This window comes from Mytilus galloprovincialis, chromosome 12 (assembly GCF_965363235.1).
Source record: "Mytilus galloprovincialis chromosome 12, xbMytGall1.hap1.1, whole genome shotgun sequence".
In the NCBI taxonomy this organism is placed as follows: Eukaryota; Metazoa; Mollusca; class Bivalvia; order Mytilida; family Mytilidae; genus Mytilus; species Mytilus galloprovincialis.
In genome coordinates, this window is record NC_134849.1 from 53,546,450 (window position 1) to 53,571,032 (window position 24,583).

A 24,583-nucleotide genomic window follows, 5' to 3' on the forward strand; every position below is an offset into this window, starting at 1 on the left:
ACCATTTTTTTTTTGAAAAATTAAATGGGGTAGAAAAATAAATAGATTAGATGACTATGCGGTATGGGTTTTTTGTTAAAGGCCATAAGAAGATCTATTGTTATTTATTTCTTTGTCATTTGGTCTCTCGTGGAGAATTGTCTCATTGGCATTCATACCACATCTTTTTTTTTGAAATTCAAAGGGAAAATTATGTTATGATGACAATTTTAGCAACGAGATTTATTCTTATAGACAACAAAATAAACAATATGCATATCACTTATAAAAAAAATAATAGAAGAAAACAATTACAATTTACTAGAATATATATTTTTTGTATCGTTCTTGATGACACGGTTTGAAAAGTAACTGGACCAAATACGGATAAATGAAAGTCATTATCTGGAGTTTCAAGTTGCGGGATTTAATTTCGAGTATGGCCAGTGATAGTGAAACAAGGCTAACTGATACCCCTTTCATTCAGAAACAAATATATGTATGCGTCATTTTTGTGGATTACAGGATAATGCAGTTTTTAATATGAAAATAATAGTTTTTCTTGGAGAAATTGCAGCTTTTTGTTACACCCTTCTACCTGTCTGATCCAAAATCGGATCATTTTTTTCCAACATACCTGTTAGTTTTAAAAAAAATTGTCACCTGACCACCCTTTTTCAGGGACGGAGCAAATAATAAGTCTTAGGAAGGTTATTCAGAATAATATGCACAAATTTTAAAGGAAATGAACGCAAATAAAATCATTTTGTAGGATTCCTTAGTTGCTACATGAATCGTTGGAGACGTCATTACATTTGTAGCATTATTCTAGTACACGTTTCTCGCTAGACGAAAACCCTACTGAGAGGGTAATAACAAATCATCCTGTTTTTTTGTGAAGTGTTGTCACATTGGCATTCGTACCACATCTTCATTTTTATATCGTATTGTTCTTTTCCGTTGCACCTCTTGTAAACTAAAGTCGTGTTTGTATATTTGTTACAATTTTCAACAAGTAAAGTGAAAAAATTTTCAAAGCATGGATGCATAACGCACACTATTAAAGTAGAGCAAAATAATTTCCCATAAAACTAGATACATTGTATGTATATAGCCTTTTTACACCAATTAATATAATTAATATAAAAAATCCACAGTTTGTTAGGAAGGTCAAACTTTTAATTTTCTTCATTTTCAAAATGCATATCATTGATGCGTTTTGTTTTAATCTGTGTCAAAAAAGCGTTTACCAGAACGTAAGAGGTGTTTGCACATAACGTAATAGGTGTTTGGACATAACGTAATAGGTGTTTGCACATAACGTTATAGATGTTTGGACATAATGTAATAGGCATTTGAACATAACTTACATGGTGTTTGCACATAATGTAAGCCGTATTTTCACATAACGTAATAGTGTTCACACAAAATGATGTAGTTTTTATACATACATAACTTACTAGGTATTTGCACATAACGTAATAGGTGATTGCACATAAGGTAAACGATGTTTGCATACAGGGTGAACAATGTTTGCACATAAGGTAAACGAAGTTTGCACAAAACGTATTAGTTGTTTGCACATAATGTAAAAGGCATTTGCACATGACGTAATGAATGCTCACAGAGAGTATCAATTGTTCGGCAAAACGTATATAAATTATTCCATGATGTATTGTGTTTTTCACTGGAGATACATATGTATAAACACAACATAACGCCAAAAGACTATAATATCATGAGATTGACATAGAAGAAAGGTGTATCAAAACAAAACCTTTAGAACATTTGACATAACAATAACACTTGAGACAGGACGCAATTATTAACTGACTTACGTAAAAGAAGAATAGACAAAGCATAGATAAAATATGAGAGAATGTAAATGTGGTTGATCATAAAGTTTCGAAGTATTCACAGAATATATAGTAGTTACAGCATAATGTAATGCATATTTTACACAACAAAGTTTAGCAATGACATATCATACAATTGTTTGACCAAACAAAAAACTAATTTAACATAACAAAGAGATGCCGTGTCAGGAAATAAAGGCATCTGCACATAACATAAAGAAGAAATGACAGGATGTAAAGGCAAATCGACAAAACACATTAAATATATACACTATAAGACAGTTCCGGCGTTCCATAGAAATGTATACCACATCTTCTTATCTTCATGTTGGTAATACAAGATATTGATCATGTATATAATCATAAAATGCTCATAAAAATATAAATTAACATTAAGTTACTTACTTTGGTATATAGTTATTATATTTTTATGAAATTTTGTAAGATTTTATTTCAATGACCATTTTAAACACAAAATATATACCTTATATTGGTTCCAAACCATCCAGTTTTCTGTTCTGTGTGCTAGTTTATGTGTGTCACACACCCAGTCACTGGTCTGCAAAGCTTCCTCTTCACTGATGAAACATTGCATCTTAGTACATGAATATTCTATATGGAAAGATGAACATTGGCTGCGTTTTGCATGGATTGTTGACTGATAGAAATATGAAATTCTTTCCATTGTGATAACCAAGCATTCCTTAACACCTGTAGCTATATCAGGTACAATCAACCCGGAGGAGGTTTTGTGGATGATGTAAAGAAGTATTTTGTTACCCTCAACACATACAACAATATCATGTGACTTGTCAAATGATAAACCAATAAATCCAAAAAACAGGAGTATTCTCCCTTCGTACTGTTTTAGGGTCCACATGCTCAAACATGCGCTGATCATACGATTGGGAAAAGCTGATGGTATGACAGTCCCTTTAAAAACAAACGCTAAACAAATAGCTTTCTCTGGTGTACATTCTTTGTCCATGAAGCTGGTGGTATTTCGTTCTGTTACCATACAGGGAACAAAGAAATTTTCTACTGGTAATCGACTTCCTGTAACTGTATCATATCTCCGTTGTTCTGCCAAAATATCCAAATAAATAAGAATGTTAAATATAAACTCTTTGTAGGGCAGAATTGCACTGAACTCTCTTTGTTCCCAAATCAAATAGAGGTCTTCCCGCTTTATGGTTCCACTTCCTGACATTTTTTGGAAAATTACTTGCATTCTTTTGTTCTTTGGCCAAAATTCTATATCTGCAAAATATGACAAATTGAAATCATTTAAAAATGGAACAAAAAGTGGTATGAATTGCTAGGTAACAACTATCAATCACAGACCAAACCGCTTGGTATATAAGGTTGGGTTTAACATGTTTGTAACTAATAAATGTTCCCTTAAAACAAAATTGTCATCCTATTTTTTTTTCAGCAAATATGGAAGTTCAATTAAAGATTGTATTTTAAAACAAGAATAAGTGTTCATATAATACGCCCTGCACACAATATAACGTTTATTCAACTTGTATGTGTGCTGTAAAATAAAGGTGTAAATTTTAATTAACCATATAATCGAAAAAGTTCACCTCACAGAGAACATATGTATAAAGGTTCAAATTGATGTGAACAAATATTCATGGAAAACTACTTTTACAAACATATTTGACAAGTGAATTATATGAGTTTTTAAAATCAAATTTTTTTGTTTCGTGAACCATGTAATCGGGGTTAAAACTATACTTTTGCATTGTATTTTACAACTTCCAACTGATCAGGAGTCCTTAGTTTTAATATTTAGATGTCAGAGTTTCAATATTAGTTGTAATATAAATATCTGTCATAAACAGATCTTATAACACATAAGAAGAACACTTGACTGACAAAATATCAAATAGCTGCAACCAAGAGTATTTACACAAATATATATATTTCAAAAGTATTTAAAACACAACCTGTCACAAAAGTGAACTGACATAATTACTTGTCACTAATAACATCATAACATCATAACCTCTATAATAAGTATGAACATTAATACCTGTCACAAAGGACCTCATAACCTCAATAATAAGACGTGACATAAAAATCTGTCACAAAGAATTTCATAACCTTCATAATAAGAACTGACATAAAAACCTCTCATTAAGGGCTTCATAACCTCCATAACAAGTATTGATATAAATACCCGTCACAAAGGACCTCCTAAACTCTATAATAAAAACTGAAATTAATGCCTGTCACAAAAGACCTCATGACCTCTATACTGTTAATCATAAATTATTTCGTGTGTTTATTATTACAATCTTGTCATTTTAGACCGATATTGAGAAAAATCCTTTTTAATTTATACAAAAAACATCAAAATGGGAGTTTTATTTATTGCGATTATTACCCTGTCGCATTTTTCGCAAACATAAAAACATCGCAATAAGTTCGAAATTTACAGAAATAAGAACAACATAAATACCTGTCAGTAAGGACCCATTACCTTCATACATGTAATAAGAACTGACATAAATACTTTTCACTTAAGACCTTATTACTTCCATAATGAGTATTGACATAAATACAAAGGACCTTATAACCTCCTGAATAAGTATTGACATAAATACCTGTCACAAATGACCTCATAACCACCATTATAGGTATGGACATAAATACCTGTCACAAAAGACCACATAACCTTCATAATAAGTACTGATATAAATGTCTGTTACAAAAGACCTCATAACCTTCATAATAAGTATTGATATACAATGTCCTAGTAAATACCTGTCATAATGATCTCATAACCTCTAAAATAAGCAAGGACATATGTGTAGCTGTCAATAAGGATATCATAACCTTCATAATAAGTATTGAAATAAATACCTGTCACAAAGAACTCATAACCTTCATAATAAGTATTGAAATAAATACCTGTCACAAAGGATCTCATAACCTCCTAAATAAGTATCGAACAAAATACCTGTCACAAAAAACTTCGAAACCTCCATAATAAGTACTGACATTAATACATGTACCTATCACAAAGGACCTCATAACCTCTATATTAAGTATTTATACAAATACCTGTCACAAAGGATCTCATAACTTTCACCATAAGGAGTGGGTTGATAATAACGTAATCTCCTAGCTGTGGAGTCTCAAAGTATACGATCTTTCCAAGTGAGTGGTTGAAATGTAGGAAATCTTTGAGTTGTTCTGGGGACAATACAGACACCTTGCTAATAGCATTTAATTCTTCAACATCCTCTAATGACAAGATTTTTTCACCTTCGGCCACCAGCTCAGCAATCTCAAGCTCAAGGGGAACACAAGCATTTGGCATTTGTTCGCCCCAGCATGGATGTTCAAACGTAAGATCTGTGATGGTTTTCTTGAGGACTTCAATTTCTGGGTCTGTTCTATCCCTTGCATTGACAAATATCCGTTTTGTTAGGACAAGGTGGTTTCGTCCCTCATGATCCTTGAACAACTCCTCTACCTCATTGTATAACTGCCCACGCCTGGACTCCACATCTTCCTTAAAAGTGATAATTTAATACATTATATATATTTTAGTGCTACAGGCAGTTATTACTAAGAAGCAGCTGTATCTCATTATACAGTGTTAAAGCTTCAGACAAATTCAAAAATACTTCCAAATAAGCCAAAGTATTGCAAAATTTGTAACGATTTCATAAATGATGAAAACGCTTCCGGAAAAATTTGATCATTCGATAATTTGAAATAAAATAGAAAATGCGCTTTCGGACAGACGAGACGTTGAGGACGCTTGTTACAGTACTTTATTTCAATTAAAGAAAAGTGAAGTAATCTAAAAAATAGAACAAAGGTGTTCATATGTTGATCAGCACAAAATAACTGGTAGAAAGTCAAAATGCAAACCATATTGGAATCAAAACCGTCAGGAATATTGAGACAACATATATTATATAATTAAGAGGAGAAAGTCTAGCTTGAATATAAGATATGTGGACCGAGGAATTTCGTAACAGCATGAAATGATTTTGATGAAAAAGGAAAAACGAAACTATTAATTTCGCCAACAAAAAAGACTTTTAAATTTATCGAAAGGAAGTAGTACGAATGCATTTTGGCGAAAAATAGGAAAACTAGGAATTCGAAGAATAGGAATAAAATAATTCAACCGTCAGTTCGCCTAGTAAATGGGAACATCAGCAAGGATATACATATTGAACCTGGAAAAGTGAATACGAATATTTACACAACACTAGTAAGGGTAAATTTAATGAAAGCTTTTACAATTCATTGAACGTCAAGTGAATGATAATCTAGTGAACAAAATTGAAAATAACTCGGACACATTAAACTAAGCTATTTCATATGAGGACGTGGCTATAAATCAGTATATCGTGAAAAGTTGAATAAGTTCACTTTTTTTTTTTTTTTAATTTTCATTTTTTATTGATATCTGTACATTTGTTAGTAATGAAAACATTGAATACCGGTACCTTATCCCGGCCTCGTTAATGTTAGTAATAGATCATGCAAATATATATGTGTTAGTATTTGTTAGTTCATTTTACAAAAAAATTATATCAGCTGTAGTTACAATATAATATCGCATTTTTTATTTGCAATAAAAAGTAACATATTAATAAAGGTTCAAAAATAAGGACCACAAATAAATGTATTCAACATATTAGAATAATTCTTTAACAAACATACAGATATTCTTAGTTTTTATAGTTTTTTTAAGAATGGAAATTTTGAGGAAAAATAAGTTAAATAAAATTTAAAATAATTTAAGAAAAAATTAACACAGAAAAAAAATAAAAATAAATATAAATATAATGTTCTGATGAATATTTTTGATGTAACTTTTTTGTTAGTTCACACATTAACATTCTATCATGTTTTTCACATATGAATTATAATAGGACTTTAATTACAATCGAACAAATGAGTAAATTGAATCCACAATTTATTGAAACTCTCAAGCTTATTGTTTCTTACTGCTATACACTTCTCTAAATTATAAAGATCTTTTAGAACTTTCTTCACAGCATGAATTGATAAAACTTTCTGGAAATATCTTGTATTATAAATATATTGTTTAAGACACAGAAAAATCAGGTTTGAAATTTCACCCTTGTATACATGTGAGACATCACCAAACAAAAAAATCTTTTTGGTGAATGAAATACTTATACCATTAGATAAAAACCATATATCTATTTCTTCTAATAAATTCTGGACATTTTCACAATTCCATAGTACATGTTCTATAGTTTCTATTTCTTCCTTACAAAAATTACATAGCTGACTATCTATGACATTAATTTTACACAAAAATTTGTTTGTAGCTAATATTCTATGATTTACTCTAAACTGTAACCATTGTAATTTTGTGTTATTAGTAACTGCAAAAGGAAGTTTGAAAATTTCTCTCCATTCTAAGTCATTAAGTTCCAAAATTTCATTCCACTTTTTCTCCCCATTAGGAACCACTTTAGGTATTAACATCCAATATATATCTTTAGTTCCCTTTTTTCTTTTTAAAATGGTTTGAACAAAAGAGGGAATAAAAGGTTCTGTGAGCTTATTATCTCCCCTTGAATACAGCTTCTTAGTCTTATTTAATGCTGAAATGATACTATTATACATCATTATATTCCCAGAAATATCAAATTTGTCTTTTATTTCCCCATAGGAGAGAAACTTTCCACTATTACTAATCACATCATTTACAAAAACAATACCTTTATTATACCAACTTCTATAAAATACATGTTTGTTGTTGATATTTATATTCTTATTCATCCATAATGGACTAGCAAGAAAATATTCCCATGTAGAATTTATATCTTTATCTACAAAATATTGCCATGCTTTTTATACATCAATCCAAAATTTGTTTTTGACATTTGAAATAGTATTTGTTGTGTATCTATTTCCTAGTTTGAACAATTTTTCTTTATCTATATTTGTAAATAAAATATTTAACCATTTACACTTAGAACTAAACAATTTTCTTATCCATGTACATTTTAAAGCTATCATAAATAGATGAATATTTATCATCTTTAAACCACTATTCTTATAATCCATGTGTAACACTTCTTTTTTAACTCTATGAACTGCTGAGTTCCATAAAAAATAATAAATAGCATCATTAATTTTCTTAATCATCTCAGCATTTGGGTTTGGTAATGTTAAAAAGAGATGATTAAGTATTGGAAGAATAAGAGTTTTAACCACAGATATTTTACCAATAACTGTTAAGTTTCTTTTAGTCCATGTATTAATCAAAATTTTTATCTGAAGATACCTATCAGTATAATTTAAGTTTAAAATTTTATCAAGATCAATATCAAAGTTTATCCCTAACAGCCTATAAGAAGTTGACCCCCATGATAAATCTCTGTTCTGGCATAACATTTCTCTACTGTATTTTTTACTTTCAATCTATACTACTTGAGTTTTTGTAAAATTTATCCTTAGTCCAGAAAGTTTTGCATACCAATCTAGCTCTAATAAAGCTTCTTCCATAAATTCTTCACTTCAATCTAAAATCAGTGAAGTGTCATCTGCAAACTGAGATAGTTTATGTTCAACTTGAGAAATTTCTATACCCTGTATTTTCGTATTACCTCTAACCTTTATTGCGAAAATCTCTGCACATAATATGAAAAGGTACGGTGATAATGGGTCCCCCTGTCTACAGCCTCGTCCAATACCAAAGAACTCTGATAAATTTCCACCATGAATGACTGCAGAGCTAATACTATTGTAAAGTACTTTTATCCAGCTGATTATGGAATTCCCAAAATTGAAAAAAGTCAGAACTGCTAAAAGAAAATCCCAGGATACTGTATCAAAAGCTTTTTCAAAGTCTATCAACAGTAATAAACCAGGTATATCTTTTTCTTCAGTATACTGCAAAATATCATATATAAGTCGGATATTATCCCCCATATAACGCCAACTTATAAAGCCAGTTTGATCTAAATTGATAAGTTTATCTAAAACTTTTTTAAATCTATTTGCGATCACCCCTGACCCAATTTTATAAACTGTATTTAATAACGAAATGGGGCGCCAGTTCTTTAGAAAATGGCGTGGCTTGTTATCCTTTGGCAAACATGTGATGATACCTTGTTTTTGAGTGACTGATAATGATCCAATGTGAAATCCATAATTAAGAGATTCTACAATAAAATATTTTAAATCTTTCCCAAAAAATTTAAAAAACTCAGTCGAAAAACCGTCAGATCCAGGAGATCTATTATTTTTCATTTTATGTAATGTTAAACCTGCCTCAGCTATAGTTATCTTCCCTTCTAAATTATTTTTTTCATCCTGTCAATTTTTCAAAATTTAAATTTTTTAAATCATTTTCTAACTGTTTAATTTTACAGCCATTTAGACTACAATCTCTATTTTTATATAATGTTTCATAAAATACTTTTGTTTCTTTTAAAATATCATATTGCTTTGTTATCATCCTTCCATCTTCTGTTTCGACTTTTGGTATAATTTTACTAGTAAATTTTTTTGACTCAAGACCACAAAAATATTTAGTTGGCTTTTCTCCTTCTTCAATCCATTTTACCCTTGAACGTATTAGTTTACCCTTCATCTTTTCTTTCCTTATATCCTCCAGTTCTTGTTTTTTATCTTTTAATTGATTTATTAATTCTTCCTTAAAATTTGCTTCTAATGAATCAATTTCCCTTTGTAAATTAAGAACCTTTTTATCCTTTTCTTTTTTCTTAAAACTTGCATATGAAATAGTTTTTCCTCTGATTTCCATCAATAAAGTCTCAAGAAATAATTGCTTATTTATAGTGAGTTGTAAATTTTCATCATAAATTTCATCAATATGTTCCAAATCATAAACATGTGCACAATATTGTTTCTTGACATCAATTATTTTATCTTTAACAATATTTACATATTCTTGATCATATATTAAGGAATTATTGAATTTCCACAGTCCTTTACCTCTTATAAATGGGTTAAATTGTAGCTCTAAAATTACAAAAGAATGATCTGAGCGATAGCTAGGTTCAATTTTACAATTTAGTAAATTTGTTAACATATTATCTGTAAAAAGAAAAAAATCCAACCTAGCCTGTTTAAAGGGCTTCTTTTTTCTCCATGTATATCTACGCAAGTCTTGGAAAAGTTCACTAGAAGGATCTATAAGGTTCCATTGATCTATGATTTCTAATATTTTATCTCTAGCACTAGGGTTATTAATATGTAAATAGTTACAATAGTCTATATGAGGATTTAATACAAGATTAAAATCACCACATATTATAAAGTTTTCATTTCCAAAATCTTCTATAATACACATAATAAGATGGTAAAAATTAGAATTATCTGCATTAGGACCATACAATGATAGAAGTGTTACCCTCTCCTTATCTATAACAATATCTAATGCTAGATAATTACCATTTACATCTTTCTTCTCTTTTAATACTCTAAATTCAAAATTATTATTAAACATTATAGCAACTCCTCTAGAGTTTGAGGAGAAAGATGAAAAATAACACTCATAGCCCCACATGGTCTTAATATTCATTTCAATTTCATTTGTGAAATCTGTATCTTGAATACAATAGATGTTGCATGTTTTAGACTTAAGGAAATTAAATACATCTCTTCTCTTTTCAATGTCACCTAGACCTTGACAGTTAACTGATAATATCTTTAAAGAACCCATTCAATTATGAGTAGAAAAAATTGTGAAGTCCAAAAAGAATACAATAAATTAAAAGCAATATTCATCAGATGGGTTATTTGTACTGAAAAAGTATCTTGTTTTAACAAAAAAAAAAACAAAAAATAAAAAAAAATAATTTGAAAAAGTGATGATACTATGAGATAAAAAATTATAAACAGTATCAAGACAACAGGCATTCTTCCTGTTTTCTGCATACAATGTAATGATGCAGTTTCAATTTTTGCAATATTTTTCTCTGTTTAGTTAAATATTCACTCAACTATCTTAATACATCTTATTTTGTTTGACATAATATATAATCAGATCAAAGCAATTTCAAAATAATATACAAGTTTTAAGTAATAATTGTTTTTTTAAAAGGTAGCTAGAATTATCTCCCTTCTTTCAGTATTGAGTAGTCTAAATCAACAAATACATGTATATTTCTTAACTTCCAGAAAGTCAGAGTTACTTCCCTTCTCTCAGTCTTCTGTTGATGTCATTATACAACCCATATTTCATTTGGAGACCATTATCAGTTCTGCCATAAATGCCACAGTTGAAATACCACACCTGATCAAACATCCACTATCTTCTAGTCTTTTTATAAGAGCTATATTTCTGGTGGTAACATCATCTACAAATTTTACTTTGTTTCTTACTTCTTTTCTTTTTCTCATTATGCTCCTCTTTACATTAGTATTAAAAAACCTTACGATTAGTGGTCGTGGTTCTCGCTGTGCAGGTAAACGATGAATAGCTACAATATCTCGGTCATGCAGTGTTATATTTAAGTCAGACTTTACCATTTGTATAAAATCTTGACGGAGATCTTGCTGCTCTTTCCAGGGAAAATTATATACCTTTATGTTATTCTTTCTTGAGTATTGTTCATTGTAGTTACTGCTTATATTTGTTACTTTAGCAATTTCTGTTGTTTCAGACAGTTCTTTTTTAATTGATATTGTTTTGGCTTCATTTTGATCTATCTTCCTTCTCAAATGTTCATTTTCAATTGATAAGGCCTCCACCTTTTCTTGCATGTCTGTTTGGATTTTATTCAATAAGTTCACTTGGTTTGACTAGATATGCACAAAATTTCTTTGCAACAATTCATGTGTTGATATGATATTCAAGATCATAAGATTTGCATTTGAAAACAGTGTTGAATGGTTTTACACTAGTAATTTTGGGGCCCTTTATAGCTTGTTGTTCGGTGTGAGCTAAGGCTCCGTGTTGAAGGCCGTACTTTAACCTATAATGGTTTACTTTTTAAATTGTTATTTGTATGGAGAGTTGTCTCATTGGCACTCACACCACATCTTCCTATATCTATTGTTTTCAAATTACCGGAAACTTTGTACCATATTTTGATCAATCCTATTTTAAAACTGATAAAGGCAACTGGGGTATAGAGGAATAGCTCTTATGTCAATTCATTGTATAATATACGCTGATATCATAAATGTACGATTATCATCTTAGAAGACAATAAAATACTAGCTGACAAACAAAACGTTTTTAGGAAGGATCGTGACTGAATAGAACACCTTTATGCTATACAGAACTTAAATCACCATATAAAAATTGAACATAAACGTTTGCGTGCTTTGTCGAAGCAAAAAAGGCCTTTGAGACCGTAAAAAGAACTAGAGGCTCTAAAGAGTCTGTGTCGCTCACCTTGATCTATGTGCATATTAAACAAAGGACACAGATGGATTCATGACAAAATTCTGTTTTGGTCATGATGATGTGTTTGTAGATCTTACTTAACTGAACATTCTTGCTGCTTACAATTATCTCTATCAATAATGAACTTGGCCCAGTAGTTACAGTGGAAAATATTTTGTAAAAATTTACAAAATTTATGAAAATTGTTTGAAATTGACTATTAAGGGCAATAACTCATTAAGGGGTCAATTGGCCATTTTGGTTATGTTGACTTATTTGTAGGTCTTACTTTGCTGTACATTATTGCTGTTTCCAGTTTATCTCTATCTATAATAATATTCAAGATAATAACCAAAAACGGAAAAATTGCCTTAAAATTACCAATTCAGGGACTGCAACCTTACAACGGGTTGTCCGAGTCATCTGAAAATTTCAGGGTAGATAGTCTTTGACCTAATAATCAATTTTATATCATCATGCTTTGTTTCAGAGATATGAGCCAAAAACTGCATGTTACCCCTATGTTCTATTTTTAGCCATGTCGACCATCTTGATTAACAGGCGGGGTCATCGGACACATTTTAAAACTATATACGCTAAATACAATTGTTTACAAGTTTGGTTCAATTTGTTCTAGTAGTTTCAGATGAGAAGTTTTTTGTAAAAAATTTTCAAAAAATTGTTAAAAATTTACTATAAAGGGCAATAACTCCTTATGGGGTCAACTGACCATTTTGGTCATGTTGACTTATATGTAGATCTGTCTTTGCTGAACATTATTGCTGTCTTCAGTTTATCTCTATCTATAATAATATTCAAGATAATAACCAAAAACGGAAAAATTGCCTTTAAATTACCAATTCAGGGACAGCAACCTTACAACGGGATGTCCAAGTCATCTGAAAATTTCAGGTCAGATAGATCTTGACCTAATAAACAATTTACCCCAGACAGAATTTCTCTTAATGCTTTGTTTACAGAGATAAAAGCCAAAATCTTCATGTTACCCCTATGTTCTATTTTTAGCCATGGCGGCCATCTTGGTTGGTTGGCCGGGTCATCGGACAAATTTTTAAAACTAGATGCCCTGATGACAATTGTGTCAAAGTTTGGTTAAATTTGGCCCAGTTGTTTCAGAGGAGAAGATTTTTGCAAAAGTTAACGACGACGGACGACGACGACGGACGACGGACGACGGACAACGAACGACAAATAATGAGAAAAGTTTACTTGGCCCTTCGAGCTAGGTGAGCTAAAAATATAAAGGTATAAATTGATAACACCTGGTTTAAAGGAAAGTTCTTGAAAAGATTACAATCACTGTACATGATTTACGTAGGTTTGATTAGATGTTTGTTGTTTTAACGCCACTTTTAAGCACCGCTTTTTGGCTATTTCGTGGCGGCCAGTTTTTATTGGTGGGGGAAGACAGAGTGACCGGCGAAAACCACCGACCTTCGATAGGAAAACTGATAATCCTAGTCAATAAAGATTGGAGTCGAGTGCATCCGCACGAGCAGGATTCGAACTGACAACCTCAGTGTTGACTGGCTAGTGATTACAGAAGTAGCTACTTAGACCACTCGGTCACCGAGGCCCCTGCTGTACGTACATGTAGATGTTCGTTACGTAGTACAAATCAATGGGTACGTGACAGATATAATTTAGGAGTGAAATAAGAATGTAAGTTATCCGCGACGTTGTTTTCAGTTTATGTAAATGATCTGGCAGATGAAACCAACTTTTTAAATTTGGGTTTATCAAAATATGCGGATAATATGCTTTCTATATTATCATACGCATATGGCATTGTTCTACAAAAGATTTCCAATAAAATGACATTACTCGACATAACCAACCTATCTGACCGTGTCTTGGCCTATTGCATTGAAGTATGACGGAGGGTAGCATAGATTGCATGAATTTTTGGCTCGTTGAATACACATACTTTGATACACGTACATGTATATGTATCTTCCATATTCATAACTGTATCTTTGGTCGGGCGCTCGCCTCGACAGTAACCATAAAAATTGATCAGGGGAATAGAAATATGGTCACTGCTGGTCCTGTTCCGATCGGAAGTTAAACCACTGCCAAAGTAGGGAGTCGGTTTGGTTTTGCGGGATGTACAAGTACGCAGTCCCGTCCGGTCACAGTGGAGACGATAAATCCGATGCCTCTCGTAGAAAGAATGCCTCGCTTTCTACACGTTAGTTATATATGAAATACTTGCCACTGGACGTTAAGAAACAACTATCAATCTACGACAATAGCATAACTTGAATTTTAGTTTTGGTGCGGCAAAAAACTTGAATCTTAGCATTCAAAGCCTCACCTTGGTTAAAAGACTTTAATGCCAATAGGAATTGGACGGTTAATTGAAAATAGGAATCGCAAAATAGGTGTAGGTGATCATACTCATGAAAGGTCACACATTTGCAAAAAGATCCTATCTATTAAGAAAATGCTTCATTGAGGGCAGCCTGCTACATGTACGACCACAGAGGTCAAACCCTGCACAGTTTGGGCAAGTTTGGACACAATATTCAAGCTTGATACTGTCTGAATATGGATTGTGACCAAAATTGTGACATAATATAAGTTTCTGACACAAAATAAAATGTGGTCAAAGATCTTAAAAATATATTGGGCAATACTGCGCAATTAAAGTTTTCTTCTTGAAACTTGTCAAAAAAATTGAAATTTCAAAAATTTATAGTAAAAAAATATGAACACCACCATGGGGTAAAAACTCAATCCCAGCCTTCCCTTTGTTGTATGGATCCTTGTAGTGTAATTTCAGAGAGGTCTATACACTTAAACACAAGTTATTGTCTGGAAACTAGGAAAAAATGTTTGTTTTTGACCCCTTTTTTGGTACATGTTTGGGTAAATTACCCCCATACTCAATCCCAACCTTTCCTTTGTGATATGGAACCTTGTGGTACTATTTCAGAGAGATCCATACACTAACACACAAGATATTGTCCGGAAACTACAAAAATGCTTGTTTTTGCCCCTTTTGGGCCTCTTATTCCTGAACTGTTAGTACCATAACCACAAAATCAAACCTAACCTTTCTTTTGTGATATTTAACCTTCTGGTAAAATTTCATAGAGATCCATTCACTTATTGTCCGTTAACCTAATGTGTTTTCGGACGACGACGACGACGCAGACGACAACATCATAGCATTATACGAACTCAAAAAAAAAAGTTGCGGTCGTATAGAAATCCAGATTTATGGAATTCTATCTTGGAATAATATTTCTAGTGCGCATTAAACCAATATATTTCAAGGAAACTGCTGGTTAAAGGTTTAATTCTCAGTATTCAGTTACAGACAGGTCCTTCCCAAAACAAAAAATAATTGACACAGTTATATGTTCCACCTCCTCTAAAATACTTTTGTACAGATTTGGGGATATTAAATTTAAGATCCACTATGTCTTTGAACTTTATACGTGTAGCTTTTTTTCAAAATGAATGATAATAACTGGATGAACTATTAAGTCTTGCTTATATTAACTATGGTAGTCCATAACTACATAAAATGGTGGAATGCCAATTGTCTGTTTAAAATTTTGACAATACTGGATTTTTAACCAAGGCATGTTCTCTGTGTGGCTATGTTGGTTAGGAGACAGGATAACCTAACACCTTAGACTCACACTTGCTAGAAATAAGAAGTAAATGTCTATTTTATGCATTTTTGTTGATGGTATTTGATGGTTATATTAGCTGATTCTGAATTGTTTCTTTAATAAAAACAAACAAATTAAACACAAACTTTATTCTATATACCTTAAAGATCGTTCAGCTTAACTTGGTTGGAATTGATTCAGTAGTTTCAGAGAAGAAGATGTTTGAAATAATTGACATCAGACGGACGACGACGGACGCCAAGTGGGACAACATCCCTAATGCGCCTCGAAATGAGGAACTCAAAAGTCACGTGTAAAGAAAAAATCTCTGTGTAGTGATATTGGACATGTTTCTATTTTTAACAGATGACTGAACTTAATTATGTGTGGTGATTAGGAAAGTAGAGGAACATAGAATAAATGTGTAAAAACTATGGAGCTATTGAATGTGTTCAAAGTATTAAATTTTCAAAGAACTTGTTGTGTTAAAAAGGGGATATTTTACCACAAGGAGCCGCATCACAAAAGGATGTTCGGGGTTTGCTAATTTACGGAAAAAGTAATCTCACTTCGTACCCCGAAAATTTAAACACATATGTGAAAATGTCACACCTTCGAAACGAGCTATCATACATATCCAAGTTTACGATATGGACTGAGCTACAGGAAAAAACGTTACCATTACCGCCTATGTAAAAATAATTAAAGATATTGAGCCAATTTAAAAAAAGATTAATCAGAAGTTTTCAGAGTGATCTATGGATGATTTCACCTTGTACACCCGGAAAAAGTGTGAAAATGATGGTTAGTATTTTTTTTATTTATACCTAGATATCCCAGATGATTTTAGATAACCGTTATAGATCAATACCAGCAAATACTCAATGAAATTTTCGCTTGCTAGATATAGTGTATAGACACCTGTCTATTGTCGAACACTATACATTGACTGTTATAAATAGTGTATAGACACCTGCCTATTGTGGAACACTATACGTTGACTGTTAGATATAGTGTATAGACACCTGTCTATTGTGGAACACTATACGTTGACTTTTAGATATAATGTATAGACACCTGACTATTGTGGAATACTATACGTTGACTGCAAGACATTGTGTATAGACACCTGTCCATTGTGGAACACTATATCTTGACTGCTAGATATAGTGTATAGACACCTATCTATTGTCGAACACTATACATTGACTGTTATATATAGTGTATAGACACCTGACTATTGTGGAACAGTATACGTTGACTGTTAGACATAGTTTTTAGAGACCTGACTATTGTGGAACACTTTAGCCTGACTATAAGATATAGTGTATAAAGACCTGCCTATTGTGGAACACTATACGTTGACTGTTACATATAGTGTATAGACACTTGTCTGTTGTTGAACACTATATGTTTACTGCTAGACATAGTGTTTAGTGACCTGACTATTGTGGAACACTTTATCTTGACTGCTAGATATAGTGTATAGACACCTGACTATTGTGGAACACTATACGTTGACTATTAGATATAGTGTATAGAGACCTGTCTATTGTGGAACACTATACGTTGACTGTTACATATAGTGTTTTTAAGAGACCTGTCTTTTGTAGAACACTATATGTTGACTGCTATACATTGTGTATAAAGACCTGTCTATTGTGGAACAATATACGTTGACTGTGAGATATAGTGTATATACACCTGTCTATTGTGGAACACAATACGTTGACTGTTATATATAGTGTATAGACACTTGTCTATTGTGGAACACTATACGTTGACTTTTAGATATAGTGTATAGACACCTGACTATTGTGGAATACTATACGTTGACTGTTACATATAGTGTTTAGAGACCTGTCTTTTGTAGAACACTATATGTTGACTGCTATATATTGTGTATAAAGACCTGTCTATTGTGGAACAATATACGTTGACTGTTAGATATAGTGTATATACACCTGTCTATTGTGGAACACTATATGTTGACTGCTAGATATAGTGTATAGACACCTGTCTATTGTGGAACACTATACGTGGACTTTTAGATATAGTGTATAGACACCTGACTATTGTGGAACACTTTACGTTGACTGTTAGACATAGTGTTTAGGGACCTGACAATCGTGGAACACTATACGTTGAATGATATATATTGTGTATAGACATCTGTCTATTGTGGAACACTATACGTTGACGGCTAGATATTGTGTATAGACACCTGTCTATTGTGGAACACTATATTTTGACTGTTAGATATTGTATATAGACACCTGTCCATTGTGGAACTCTATATTTTGACTTTTAGATATAGTGTATAGACACCTGACTATTGTGGAACACTTTACGTAGACTGTTAGACATAGTGTTTAGTGACCTGACTATTGTGGAATACTTTATCTTGACTGCTAGATATAGTGTATAGACACCTGTCTATTGTTGAACACTATACATTGACTGTTATATATAGTGTATAGACACCTGACTATTGTGGAACAGTATACGTTGACTGTTAGACATAGTTTTTATAGACCTGACTATTGTGGAACACTTTATCTTGACTGCTAGATATAGTGTATAGACACCTGTCTATTGTGGAACAATCTACGGTGACTGTTAGATATAGTGTATATACATCTGTGTGTGGTGGAACACTATACAATGGCTGTTAGACATAGTGAATACACACCTGTCTGCTGTGGAACCCTATAGGATGACTGTTAGATATACTGTTAAGAGACCTGTGTATTGTTGAATACTATATGTTGACTGCTTAATATAGTGTATAGACACATGTCTATAGTGGGACATTATATGTTGACTACTAGATATATAGTATAGACACCTGCCTATTGTGGAACACTATACGTTGACTGCTAGATATAGCGTACAGAAACCTGTCTATTGTGAAACATTATATGTTGACTGTTAGATATAGTGTATAGAGACCTGTCTATTGTGGAACACTAAACGTTGACTGTTAGATATAGTGTATAGAAACCTGTCTATTGTGGAACATTACATGTTGACTGCTAGATGTATTGTTGGTAATTTGTGTTGTAAGGCTGCTGTCAAACATCTGCTTTTAATCATATGCATTAATCAAATGAAACAATTATGATCCGTTTAACAAGAATTTTGTCACGATTAATAATTGACCATGTATTAATATAAAATAAATAAAAGATATCCTGACTGTTTATTGGTTACAATATATAACTATAGATAGGTAACTGAACACGGAGAAAGATTGACTTTAGAAATCTCTGTATTACTGAAAAATTATTACACCAAAGCTTTCGATATCACAAAACAAGTCAAAACATTAACTAAATTTTATCATCGGTACCAGGACATCCTTCGTAGATATAAATCAACATGCAGACATCTTATTTATTTAGGTATTTCACATCCAATATTTTATGGTAATATGCTTTACAAACATGTCGGCATTCACCTCAAAAGCTAACCCAACCTTTAAACAGACTTATTCGGAAAGGATATAGTTACGATACTGTCAGATCATTAAGGATTGCATATTTTAGTATTAATATTGATTCACTCTTGGACTTTGAATCTGAAATAAACACATTTATTCTAAAACCAGTTGTTGCCGTGATACAGGTTATGTTCTTCTCATATATTTTATGATGGTATGATTCTAACCCCCTCACGGGAGGGATTGTACTTGATTTTCAATCAGTTTAATTGAGTCCTGGAGCTGGAAAGTCAGTAACTTCTAGTAGTTCTTTGTTAATTTATGTATCATTTTCATTTTGCTTAGTTTCTTTTGTTACCTATTCTGACATCGGACTCTTAATTCTTTTAAACTGAGTTTTACTATGCGTATTGCTGTTTTTTCTTTATTCTACATTAGCTAGATGTATAGGGGAGGGTTGAGATCTTACAAAACAGGTTTAACGCCGCCGCATTTTTGTGCCTGTCCCAAGTCAGGAGCTTCTGCCCTTTGTTAAAATTTGAAAAATCACTCGAAGTTCGCGAATTGTTTTGGATAAAAATACTTCAAACAGCTTATCCTCTCGGTCTAAATGATAAAATATTAGGGCAAGGGAACATCTTTAAAACTTCTATCGATGTCATTAATATTGTTGATAAACGACTTAGAAATAATAGGTCTCATGGTAAACGCAAAAACCGTAATCAACGTATTAAACATCGTATAAATTATACACTTGCTGATCTGTTATCTATAATAAAGAATAATGGCAGACATCAAGTATTATGCAAACTGGGTCAGATACCTATAAGTAATTTGTATGCTATTTTTCTAGAGTGTGATAAAATTTCTTTTTTTAGCCCGTTTTATGAATATACCCGTTTTATTACAGCCTTTTGTCATCAGCGGCTATTTCCTAGTATTGATAAACCTGAAAATATTTTGATAATATAGAACAACCCATTATTTCGTATTCTTATAATAAACCGAGCAAAAATTTGATTTTCTTATTATACGTCAATTACAACAGACGTCAATATAGAAAAAAATTTCCTTCCGCTTGAGATTGCGAAACATCTAGTTTTAAATATGTTCCCTATGGTCCTATTATTGGAGACCTCAACATGGTCGAATACCGTGAGGTCATAACTTTTGTAAAGAAAGGACCAACATACCGTTCTTTATCAACAGTGTCGTCAGGTCATTAAAGACGCTGTCTGCCTACAGTAAAAATTGGTGCAAACGTGAAAAATCTGATAAAAAATCTTTAAACAGTTATTTTAATAAAATTATGAATGCTGTTAATATTCGAATATCTCATTTAGAAAACAATTCTGAAATTAATAATAGGAACCATGACATTCCCATTTCTAGATAAAACACAAACTCAAGGTACTCGCAGAGCGGTTTGTGTTCGTACCGGCAGACAAGGCAGCCAATAATGTAGTGGTGGTGTGACGCATATGCTACACGGAAGTTCTTCAAAACGAAATTATCAATTCCTCTACATTTAGGTCAGTGCGCACCACAGAGAGTCAAATTGTTAACAAGCACACCACTGCCACTACTCAGCTTTTGAATATTTGAAAGTCCCTACCATGTACTGGTTACCGAAATTACACAAACAGCCATTTAAATTCCGTTTCATCGCCGCTTCGAGTAAGTGTTCTACTAATAATCTATCAGTGCTTCTAACTACATCCCTTACTACTATCAAAGAACTGGTTATTAACTTTTGTAATAAAGCTTATGAAAATAATGGTATTAATTATTTTTGGAGTGTTAAAAATTCTTTAGAGGTTTTAGATAAAATACATGCTTTCAATAGTCCTTACAATTCTGTTGAGTTATGATTTTTCTACTCTGTACACTACACTTCCACATAATCTTATAAAGACAAAGTTTTGTATTTGATAAAATGGTCTTTCGAAAAATCTCATTGTAATTTTATTTGCTGTAACTCGTTTAAAGGCTTTTTCTGTAACGAAAAAGGAAAGTATGCTAGATACACTTACTGGAAATGTGAGGATATGATTGAAGCTTTAAATTTTCTGCTAGATAACATTTATGTACGTTTCGGCGATAAAGTGTATCGTGAGGTAGTAGGTATTCCTATGGGCACCAACTGTGTCCCTTTAATAGCAGATTTATTTCTATATTGCTATGAATCCAGTTTATGACCAAACTAAGTAATAACCAATCATTGTTATACATGTAATACTATTTGTTTGATACATTCAAAAATACCTAACGTTATCTGGATGATATTTTTTCGTTGAATAATCCAGAGTTCTCTAAATATACTTCAGAATTTTACTCAAAAGAACTGACTTTAACTAAATCTAACATAAACAGCAGCAGTTGTCCTTATCTAGATTTAGACATTTCAATTTCAAACGGGAAACTCCATACTAAAATTTAAGACAAAAGAGACGATTTTTCATTTCCTATTGTTAATTTTCCTTTTTTAGACTGAGATTTGCCTTTGGCTCCATCAAACGGTGTTTATATATCCCAACTCGTTGGGTTTGCCCGTGTGTGTTCGGATGTCATAGATTTTAACGAACGTAATCAATGCATCACTGGGAAATCGCTGTGTCAGTGATTTCGATACCATAAATTACTTAAAACTTTTACTAAATCTTTCATAGATACAAATATTTGATTAGTAAATTTGGCTATACCTGTAGAAAACTTTTTAAAAATCCTGGTATTTCACATCCTAAATTTTATGGTAATATTGTACTTAAAACGAGGAAATCACTATGTGATCCGTGTAAACTCATCGAACCTTTAAACAAACTTATAAGTAAAGGTTATCGTACCAATATTGTAATTAGATCTCTGAATATTGTTTACATTGGCACTAATATCGATTTTGTCATTAGCAAGTTCATACGTAACTAAATTGTATCGTCTTTTGAGGCGGGATGTATAGAGACACAGACACGTTAATTTTTATCTCTATAGAAGTCGCTCCTCACTATCCTACTACCCGTCGATACCTTTATTTTTGGCATTGCACAAGTCATGTCTTCTCTGACTGTTCATGACGTTAAAATACTAAATCCCTGGGATGTGTTTTAGTTGATTTTAGTTTCTGATGCATGATTTTGTTTTAAATAATTAATTGTTTTTGGCTTTTAACTAGCTGTCAGTAACTGCGAGTACTCTGAAATCGTATTTTCTTGTTAATTCGACGTGTTGATACTGTTTATAATGCTTTTTTGTTATTTTATATTTATATGGATCTTGTCTATATACCAGCTTTGATTATTGGGAATATATTCTAATTTTTACTTCTTCTTACTACATTTGTATAAACTTCAAGATTTACCTGTATATTTTTAAAACCGTTTTTTTTTCTAAAGGGAATATTTTCGAAGGGTTAAATATTTCGCAGTGGTGACTTGCCATGGCTTTGTTTGGACATGTTTGTTTGCTTTTTGGCCTTGAATGTTTGTCCCTAATATTTTATTAGCTGTGCATTTGCATTGAGATATCGCAGATCAAATTTATTCGTTTATAGTTTATTAATAAACTTTTTTTTTATTGAGTTAAGCCTGCCAATTGATATTTTTTTGTGTGTTTTTCTATGTTGTGATGTTATGCTATTGTTTCAGAAAAAGGGAGAATGTTTGGATTCATTAAAACGTTTAATCCCGCTTTGCACTAGTAATTTTGGGGCCCTTTATATCTTGTTGTTCGGTGTGAGCCAAGACTCCGTGTTGAAGGTCGTACATTGACCTATAACGGTTTACTTTTTTTTAAATTGTTGTTTGGATGGAGAGTTGTCTCATTGGCACTCAAACCACATCTTCCTATATCTATTTGGTAGTCTTGTATGCTTTTTAATTTTAGTTTATTTATATGTCTTGGATTTTAGTGTAACGTCAATTTTCACCGAATTAGTACACAATTTTATATAGGGGCCTGCTGAGGACCACCTCCAGTTGAGGGATTTTCTCGCTGCGTTAAAGACCCATTGGTAGCCTTCGGCTGTTGTCTGCTCTTTGGTCAGGTTGTTGTTTTTTTGACATATTCTCCATTTTCATTCTCAATTTTATCCTATTTAAATCTAGGTAACTTACCACTGGTACCTTGTCCTTATGGGTGGCAACAAACAAGATCTTCGGTATGCCTACATATACCACCTTACAATAGATTAGGATTAAGTTCACCCAATGTAGCAGAAATACTAAAAAAAATTAAAAAGAACATTCGATAAAAGTTTAACAAGCTTACTGGCATGTCAAATAATTGATACTAATCAGTCCAAGCAATTACTGAAAAATGAAATATTCATGTTACATAAATCCCTTATATTACTGTTTTTTGTAATGAAATGTTTGTTGAAATAAGGGTTATCTCACATTAATACAATACATTAGTAAGTCAAAATAAATCGATTATTTTGTTTACTTTACATTGAAAATAAAAAATGATAAAGATTATACATAGCATACACATGATATATTGACAATTAGATTAAAGAAATGTTACTGATTTTCATTTATTTCCATCATATCTTCAAAAAAAAAATTATGGTTTAGTTTCGGCTACTTACTCTGGTTTTTACAAAGGTTTCCCATTAAAAATGCAAAATATAAAAAATGTAATATAACAAACTCACTTCACATTTAAAAAAAATAATCCTGGGGAGGCTGCAGTGTAATCCTGTTTTCATCAGAGCTCTTCAATTGTTAATTTAAGACATATTAAGTATGGTTCATGTAGCCTGCTTAGGGGTCATAGAATCATTCTTACATACGATACAAGGGAAACTATTTTGCCCCATAACACCTACTTATTTATGAACATAAAACTAAATAGCTCATAAAAGATCATTTGACAAAATTTAAGCAGATTCTTGATTTTCTTTTTTCTGATTTGAGACCCAAATAATACCAATACAAATATAAGGTAAAAGTCCAAGTCAGACTTTAAATGCTTAAAGCTAGGTTCACACTGCCGAGTAGATCAACTCAATCAAGCCCGATCAAGACAAATAACGTGATCGGGAGACTGGTCTGAATCAATCGACAAGGATGTTCAGGATAGTCTACCCTACTCGTTATCGATCTGACCATCTACCCGAGAGTTTTGACATGTCAAAAACAATCGAGTAAGGACTGAGAAGCAAGTCACTCGAGAAAAGATGCGACTTCTATATCTATTTTACCCCAGACCAACTCGACCAATACCCGATCCCTTTGCCACAACATTCGACCACTCTGAAATGATCAGATATAAGTCGAGCAAA

The 24,583-nt window shown here is 32.1% G+C and overlaps 1 long non-coding RNA gene across 1 annotated transcript in view; it reads right to left on the reverse strand.

Moving 5' to 3' along the window:
- The window catches only part of LOC143055501 (uncharacterized), a 44,814-nt gene extending 21,294 nt beyond the window's left edge, over nucleotides 1-23,520 (reverse strand). Inside the window, exons 1-3 of the long non-coding RNA XR_012972055.1 lie at nucleotides 23,412-23,520; nucleotides 4,911-5,364; nucleotides 2,320-3,095 (exon numbers count right to left, since the gene is read on the reverse strand). This is a non-coding gene — a long non-coding RNA (uncharacterized LOC143055501). The remainder of the gene's footprint in view (nucleotides 1-2,319; nucleotides 3,096-4,910; nucleotides 5,365-23,411) is intronic.
- Nucleotides 23,521-24,583: the final 1,063 nt, after the last annotated feature.